Source organism: Lycium ferocissimum, chromosome 6 (assembly GCF_029784015.1).
Source record: "Lycium ferocissimum isolate CSIRO_LF1 chromosome 6, AGI_CSIRO_Lferr_CH_V1, whole genome shotgun sequence".
Lineage (NCBI taxonomy): Eukaryota > Viridiplantae > Streptophyta > Magnoliopsida > Solanales > Solanaceae > Lycium > Lycium ferocissimum.
The window spans coordinates 65,169,528-65,179,493 of record NC_081347.1 but is presented as its reverse complement, the minus strand read 5'-3'; positions in this window follow the sequence as shown (position 1 = coordinate 65,179,493).

Genomic DNA, 9,966 nt, shown 5'->3' with positions numbered 1-9,966 from the left:
AATTATGAGAAATTATTGTTTTTTTTAAAGCAATTATTATCTTATTTGCTTGATAATATTAAAACTGTATTATTTTATCAATTGTGAAATTTAAACCATTTGATTCACAACCGCTTATTAGAAGCCTGCATTAACAACTACAACTATACATAATGCTGAAATTTTTCAATCACCGTAAAAAGTTACTTGATAATTTTATTTTTAGGTCATAATTTAATTCTATTTTTAGTGTACATTAAATCTTTTACAAATAACATAAGGGTATTTTAGTTATTCTAACAAAAGAATAACTCATTAGCACTTTTTTACCAAACATATAAACTGCTTATTAACAAATTAATCACTTATATCTAAAAACGTAATTGCTTATTTATAAAATCAATGTGAACACTTAAATTTTATCAGTTATTTACCATACGGGCTCCAAAAGTAAAGTCCCAAATAATCAAATAGGTTAATTCAAAAGTGAATCTAAGAGTTCGGATGAAAACTAAACTTATTTAATGTTAAATGTGATTTCTTAAGTAAAAATTGAAAATTAAAATCAAAATTTCCATAATACCTTACCCTTTATATAGTCATTACTAATTTCCTATCAAGCTTTTTCACGGAATCCTTAAAATTTCAAATTTCATTTATATATATAAATAATTTACAATGAAGCAAAAGGATGCTTTAAATTATATACATAGTATATATATATATAGACTGAAATTTGATGCAAAGAGAAATTCTGACCACTTTGCAACTGGAACGCCTCCGTTTTGAACATCATAATTGTTTTATTTATTACTAAATTTTGTAAGTAAAATCAACTCTTTCATTAAAAATTCAATATTCAATAAGATGTTTTTTTTTTTTTTTGGCTGAACAACATTCAATAAGTTAATATATCTATAATTTTATAAACATGCCGGGGATGTCGGGAATATCTTTCTTCCCAGTAGAAAGTTGAGAAAATTAATGTGCAGAAAATCTAGTCATTTAAGCAAGTGTTATTATGACTGTTTCTAATTATTGTTAATAATATTATATTTTAATGATGGCTTGAGATTAAAAAAATTGGAAAAATTTGAAAGAGATAACCATCCGATTTGATTTTGAATAGAGACAAAAACTAGTTTATTTTTGAAGATTGAATTTTATTTAACTATCTTATTTTTTCACACACATTAACAGTTGAAAGGGCTTTTCCGCAACCGAAGATTGAAATTATTAAAGCAGTACCTTTGAGATTCTCGTGAAGCCATCGTGAGTCTTTGTGGTTAATGTGACTATCCGACTACCAAAATTACATACGTCAATAATCTTGATACGACAAAGTTGCCAGTGAAAAAAAAGTTTCATTAATCTCTATTTGCGGATACCTGCAATCGTAATCTATGTTGATGCTATTAAAAGTAAATGTTATAGCCATATTTTGCATTAATTATATCATAGAGAAGGAGAATCAAAGAAAATATAAGCTTGTCACTAATGATAAATCAGTGAGAATTAGGATAATGAACCGCCAAAGTCTTGTACAAACTTTGTAAGAGAATAAAAGAGTAAATTTCACCTGTTTATATACAAATTATGCAGCATGTACATCACATTCTATCTGTAAGGATAGGATGCCAGTCCCCTTGAAACAAACAGTTTCATCACCATTGCCTCGTTGATTATCGACACTGTTATTCGTCAATCAGCACGTACAATACATTCTCTATCTCTCATCCTTGATCATTGTGTTGTGTCTTTCTTTTAAAGATGAAAAAAATGTCCTTTATATGCAACTGCTCCAAGCGTCCTTTAGTTGCGGTTGTCTGATCGTGCGGAGGGAATGGGGAAGTGGGAGAAGTTGGGGGTTTCTAAGTTTCTACGTATTTTTGTTGTAATATTGCAGGTATGCAATTGCTCAATTAGGTGTTAAGATATTGGAACTGGTTTCTAAGTTTTTTAATTTTTTTTTTTTTTTAAATCGTCTCTGTTCAAATTCAAATGGATAAATAGATTCACTTAATCATCTCAATTCAAAATTCGAAAAACTAACTGATTAGGATATTGATTTTGATAAATACAAATTAAAAAATAAAGTGAAAAAGAAGCAGGAAAAACTTGTATTTTAGTTGCTAAAAAGGAGGAGCCCTCATAAACATGTTCTCTATCGCCTACATTTTCCTCGTGAAAAAAGAAGAGAAAATCTGCTGTAAAAAAAGAGGCAGGAACGTGTTTGCTATAAAGAAGGAGACAAAATGGTGCAACCACTTAGGAGCATTCACAACCAAACTGCTGATTTTCAATTCAAAATAATTGTTATCCAAATTATTATTATTATTATTATTATTATTATTATTATCATTATTATTATTATTTAAAATAATTGTTATCCAAATTATCATTATTATTATTATTATTATTGTTATTATTATGTTATTGTTGTTAGGTCGATTTTGTTTTGATTAGTAAAGGTGGAACATATATAGATATAGATATAGATATTATTATTATTATTATTATTATTATTATTATTATTATTATTAGTATTAGTATTAGTAATATTATTATCAATTAATGATGATTAGAGATAAAATATAATAATGAAAAATGGAAGTGATAGATATCCGTTAATTACTGAATATGAAACATAAATATTCAATATTAATTTCTTTTTCTTTTCATTTTTTTTAACATTGTCCTATAATTAATGATGATTATAAATAAAGGACATATATAGATATAGATATTATTGTTATTATTATTGTAATTATTGTTGTTATTGTTATTATTATTGTTGTTGTTGTTATTATTATTATTATTATTATTATTATTATTATTATTATTATTATTATTATTATCAATTAATGATGATTAGAGATAAAAGATAATAATGAAAAATGGAAGTGATAAACATCCGTTAATTACTGAATGAAACATAAATATTCAATATTAATTTCTTTTTCTTTTCATTTTTTTTTTTGAACATTGTCCTATAATTAATGATGATTAGAGATAAAGGATAATAATGAAAAAAAAAAGTGATAAAAATCCGTTAATTACTGAATCTGAAACATAAATATTCAATATTAATTTCTTTTTCTTTTCATTTTTTTTAACATTGTCCTAAACTTTGATAGTTAATTAGTTATTAGTTAGTAGTTAATTAGTTAATAAGTAAGATGTGGTAATGACACTTGGCTTGATGTGGTGCTTTTTTTCCTTGGCTTTTAATAATATATAGATTTGATTTGTGTAATGTCTACAGTTGTGTTAGTTATTTAATTGATATTAACTGTTTATCCACAACTTCTTTCTTATCCCTCTTCTTTTTTAACCTTCGCCTCTCTTGATATACTGCACATATTGAAGGTATCAATTGCCCTTTTTAATAATGCTTGTTACTGTTTATTAGGGGCGGTCTATGATAAATTGTAGAGTACATGATGGTGTAGTGTTCATACTATACTTGTTGCACTGTTTGTGTAGGATCGGATCCTAACATTAATGGAGTAAGAAAGTGAATTCCAGCTTGGAGTCTAGCTCTTGTGGTGAGCCGCTTACCTTGTTCTGTAGTGGCCACGACCTTTATCTTATTTCAATTTTCGCATTCCATCAGTTTATTAATTCTAGTTATGATATCTACTACTAGTTAATTTCTAATGATATCTATTAGTTTAATTAAATTGTTTAACAAATTGCCTAACTTAAAATAGTCGGGTGCCATCATGACTAAATGAAATTGGGTCGTGAAATGATTCCACAATCACAACCAGAGCCTATGACTTAGGTCCTCTTTGGACATTATTTGAAATCAGGTTAATTCGAAGATGAAGTTTTGTTTGGACGTGCAATTTGAATTTCTTAAGTTGCATTTTTTCTCATAAACAGGAAAACTCCACAAGTTGTAAAACTATCAAAACTTCCCAATTCTTATACAATCTTACCAAATGAGTAAAACATAGTTCATAACAAATGTAATACGCTACTAGAATGCATTTCTAAAAGACACAACATCTATTGATCGAACTTTAGTTCAATAAAAAAGAAAAATGAATATGAGTTGTAGTGTAACTACTCTTTAATATAATCTCCTACATGTTACGGACAATCTCTTCACGTCGAGCATGCATTTTACGATAAGATGACTGAGAAGATGAACGAACATTGTTACTTTGAGTCAAGTTTTACATGTTAAAAATATATTAACCAACTTATGAGTTTCTTTTTCTTTTTTTTTTAACAAAATTTAAACTTATGAGTCAAAGTTTGAAATCATGATTTAGAATCCCAAATCCTACTTTTTAGAAAATTTGTGATTTGAAATCAGGAAGTGAAGTTAAAGTTAAAATTATATTCAAATTTCATAAACAAATACTGATTTCAAATCACTCCTACTTAACCAATAATTGTGACCGCGAGAGAAAATCCTGATTATAGCCGGTCCAATAAAGGCCTAGAACAAGTCAACAACAGCACTAGCATAATGATGCAGTCATAAAAGGGGTCCGCAATTGCAGGCCTGACATGTTAAAACACAAATTTCATAATTTGATTAATTCACACAACCTTTTGATTTATTACACCATTAGTCCATTAGTTGTGGAATGGTGTAAAGGTAAATTGGCGGATTATAAAATGACTTTAGTGCGTAATGGGAGTCAATAAGTCTTAATCTACCAATTTAAATCAACTGGGTCAGTCAACTAATGATTAATTAATCTACCACTTGAGAATTTGAGATCATTGAACAACAAAATCTTTTTGCAAAAACAAACAAACTTGCTGCTCTGGTTGTTAGCTGGATGGTTGCCTTTCACATTACTAGTTCTTGTATTAAATAATATTTCATTCCTTCTCTTTTATTTGTTTAATAAGTACACTCAATATAATTTTCTTTATCTATTCACTTTAACAAATTAAGAGAAAATTAATTAATTTTTTAAAATTTTACCTTTAGTTGAATATTGAGTAACTATTTCAAACTTATTAGAATAGTAGTAGCAAATTTTGATTTTCTATTTAATGAATACTTTAATAAAATAGAGATATTTAATGATTTTTTTAATAAAAAGGTGATAAAATTACTGCACAAGTCAAAAGAAACGCAATGAATACAACTACTAGTAGTAAACAGCCTGCGGATTGGATGGATACTCAAATATTTTATCTATTTCAATAGCACTATTTTTTACTTTCTTCCTAGCATTTATTGGATTATAACATACTATAGCTTTGTGACGCCAACGAGGGCATTATTTGATGATCAATCTGGTCGTTCATTGTATCCACTCACATTTTCACAGGTGCATTAATCATTATTCATCTACGGCGATTTTTTTTTTTTTTTTTTTTGAGGGCTGCCAGCTCAATATATAGTTTAGTAAGAATAGAATATAGTAATTTTTTGTCCCGATTTATGTGACATGCTTTAAGTTTTAATTTATCTCAAATAAAATGAGATTTTGATATATTTAAAAATAATTAACTTTAATATTTCTCTTTTACTCCTAGTGAGGTCGTATGTATACTAAAAATATCTCTCTCTTTTACTTGTCCATTTTAATAAATCAATAGATACTTCTTCTTCTTCCCTTTTTTTTTTTTTTTGTAATTTCGTTATTTGATTAATTCACACACGCTTTTGCTTTAGTACACCATTAGTTGTGAAAAGTTGTAAAGTAAATTGGTGGATTATAAAATGACTTTAGTGCGTAATCGGAGTCAATAAGCCTTAATCTACCAATTTAAATCAACTGGGTCAGTCAAATAATGATTAATTAATCAACCCCTTGAGAATTAATCGTTATTTCCTCTTAAACACCAACGTGAATAGACAGAATGATTATCAATTGTAATTTATTCACGTTATACGGTAGGGCACCATCTCATCTACTTATTGCGTTTGCTTTCCTAATGCCTCTGCAAAAAGAACAAGACACTTATTTCTAACAACACCACTATTGCATAATTAATCTTTTTCTTTAGAAAAAATTAACTCTGCTTTGGGACATAAAGTGAAACAAGGCACGAACAACATCTTTACAATTTAAGGTGGTGTTTATTTGACCAAGTTTGAGAAGCCGCAGAAATGAAGAAAACAAAAGAAGAAGAAGAAGAAGAAGAAGAAGAAGAAGACGAAGAAGAAGAATTGTCGGGATGATTCTCTTCGTCGATTTTTGTAACGACCGTTTGGTCGTTTAAGACTTTTGACTTTTTTTTCGTTAAAATACCCTTTCCGTAGCTTTAAATGTATTCTTAACTTGTGGGGATAGGGGCACGATTATATAATTGATGGGTAATATTTGGAATATATTTATTTAATGTGTGTGAATAGCTTATTCATAGGAATTTTATTTGCAGTTATATAAGGTATAAGTTGGAGAATTAATTTGGTGGCTAGTGAGCCTAATTTACACTATTACATATTAGTTGGGTGACTAAATAATCTGGGTAATTTATAAGAGTGGGCTAGGCCCATTTATTCCCGGTCCACATACTAGAATATGTGATATATTAGGATGAAAGAATTATTATTGGCTTTTGGAATTAACAGTTTGCACGAAAAGAAGAAAGAAAGAAAAAAAAAACTGCTCACCGTGCGAAGAAGAATTGGCATTGCAGTTCCCATCAAATACTAGTTCAGGTTAGATAATTGAATTGATTTCGCCATGGTACCCTCCATTAATTCGTGTGCAGTTCTTGTCTCTATATATTAGAATTTGGTGAAACTTAGGGGTAGCATAATGATGACTCAATTATTGGAGGGTTAATTTAATGATAAAATAATGTAGAATGGTTGTTGGATAGTGGAATTTGTACGTTTTCTTGGTTGATGGGAAGCAGTGGGTCCCTATTTTTCTTTTGGTTTTGAAATTCTCTTTGTTCATCATGATTACAACTTTAATTTTGGCGTATTGGATCTATTAAAGTCAAAAGCAATTCTTGAGTTTCAACTTTTATTACTGAAGCCACAGTTTTTTTTTCTTTTTCTTTTTCTTTTAGAGTTATCTTTTATGTCCTTATAATTGTTTCTCTATTTTACTTTAGTTTGTGTCTGTAGCAAATTAGCCATTGCCACTGTAGGTCCTAGTTTGTTAAGTGAGTATACTGTTTGGAGGAAGTCATGATTTGTACTAATAATAGTACAAGGAAAAAAAAATACTAAGTAGACTTAACAGGTTATTAAATGAAAACGTGATCATATATAGATTAGATTAAACCAAGCAATTGGTTTGGTTACTGATTCATTTTTTTAAATGCGTTAGAGGTGGTTGACTTTGCAATTTGAAGTTTTATTCTTTTTGTTAATTTTATATATCGTGTAGATGTAATGGAATATTGAGTGTATTGGATTACATGAAAACCTTCAAATTCATAGTATTTGAGTTATAGAAAGTGAGAATTAAATCCTAAGTTAAGCGTAATTAACGTAAGTTATATATTTGATAGACACGGTCCGTTCGGAAGCACTTCGGAAGGGAAAAGCTTTGGTGTGAGAGTTCGTGAACCCGTTGGCATTCGAGGTAGGTTACGGTCTACTTTAGTTAGACTCTGATTAGAGAATCGTATGTAATTGTAGAAAGTGACGAGGATAGCATGATAGGCCTTCGGATATGAAGCGGAGGTGAATTCCAATTAGGTTGGTTCCATCAGCTCTTATGTGGACTTGTCGCCATATGTGTTATTTTATGTGATTGTCACCTATTGGTATCTCTATCATATACTAGCTCACTCATCACATGGAAGGGAAGTGTTATATTGATAATTGAACTGGGAACAATAACATGACTTTTACTTGTTGATTGTATATTGGTGATATTGTTGAGACTGATATCATGCATGGCATGCTTTTCATATTATTCTTACGTTGTCCTGATGGTGAGGTGAGTGATTTAGAGACTCCGAGGTCTTTGCCGGAGATTGAGAGTGATAAAGAGACTCTAAGGTCTGTGTCGGAGATTGAGAGTGATTGATAGCCTCCGAGGTTTCTCTTAGCAGCACGAGTGGTACATGGACAGGGCGGTCCCCCATGGGTCATGGCTTTGAGGCACCGCCCTTAGCATGCGTGTATGAGAGTGAAGTGAGAGAGGTGACTATTGCATTGCATTGCATTCATCCACTCATATATTGACTGATCATTTGATGAACTATACCTGTCTTGGTTGATTTCGTGATTTCTTTACACATTACTTGTATGTGATACGTGACCATACCTGTTTGCTCTATGTGCTACTTGTTAGTTTCCACTTCTTGTGCGTTATCTAATCATTGTCGCGCCATGATCTTTACCGGTACTAGTGTTGTCTTGACATTTTCTTCGCACTTTTGTTGAGTGCAGTACGATCTGGCTCCGGTTCTATGCCCCGTAGGCCGATACGCGAGGTGACATCTTTCGGTCATTCAGGGTGAGCTACTTGGTCATCCGTGGCCCCTGAAGGACCCTCTTATTTAATTCTGTTTTTTTTATTTGACAGACAGTATATAGCCTTCGGGTATTTTCAGACTTTTATTCCAGACTATGTTTAGCGCTCTTGTACCCTTTGACCTGATTTTAGGGATGTCGTGACATTTCTAGTTATGATAAGTATTTAAGACTTGATAACTTCTTCTTATTTAATTTTTCTGCTTATTTAACTTGTTATTGGTAATGTGGTTCGCCTACTCGGAGGGAGTAGGTGCCACCACGACTCGCGAATCGTCGTGGACTTTTTTTTTTTTAATTCAATCCATTATCCAAGCTCTACTAATCCGTGGTAATGCGGGGTCTGGCAAGACCCATACCTGTCGAGATATTCTTCCACAATAATATATGTTATTCAAGGAAGAAAAGAAAAGGTAGATTAGAAACAACTAAACCCTAGAGTTTGATATCAGTGTAAGATTAAATCGTAAAAATGGTGTGGATTAGCTATTTTTCGGTTTTGTAGTTGAGATAGTTGGAATATGAAAAGTAACTGAAATATAGCAACTAAGCGGAACAAGATCTGGAAAAATATCACCCTAATAATCATCATATTATCCCCAAACTTCATTTGTGGGATTACATTGGGTATGTTTTGTGTTGTAATCACCATGTTTGTGTGAACATGTTCTACTTTTTTATCTAAATTGGACTACGTACTACATCTAAAACCAGCCATATTTTATTTTAAAAAACGTTTAGCACTAAGAAGTATAGGTACTTTTCTGAAATCTTTATATACATTCTTACAACTCCAACCACAACTAACGATTTTGTAACTCTAAATGACAGCTAAATAACCCATAAAAATATTTGCTAGTGGATACCAGGTCGATCAGTTTAGTTTCTTTGTTCTTTACCACTTGCAAATTTTATACTTAGATTTTAAATCTTTATTATTTTCCACTTGCAAACTTTTAGTTTAGATGCAGTATAAATTCTCTTAATTTTATTATATCCTCTTCAAAACACCAATGCAAAAAGACCTAATGATTATCAATTGTAATTTATTCACGTTATACACAGGCACCATCTCATCTATTTTATTGCGTTTGCTTTCCTAATCCCTCTCGCAAAAAGAACGAGACACTTATTTGTTTCTAATAACACCACTACCGCATAATTAATCCTTCTTTTAAGAAAAAAAATTAACTCTCCGCTTTGGGACATGAAGTTGGAACAAGGCACGAACAACACCTTTACAATTTAAGGTGGTGTTTATTTGATCAAGGGCGGAGCTACAATTTTTTACTTTATGTGTTGGATTTTAGAACGAAGACCTGAAGTCTTAATAATTGGGTTCTAAAATTTAATATTTATACACATTTAATAGATTTCTTAATACACATATACCGCTTGAACAAAGCTAGTGGGTCCGACCGAAGCCGTATCCTGACTTCTAGCTCCGCCCCTGTGTTTAACCAAGTTTGAAAAGCCGTGATTTTTTTTTTTGGGGGGGATGGGGGTGGGGGGGGAGGAAGAAGAATTGTCGACAATTATCTTCAACATGTTGTTCAAGGAAGAAA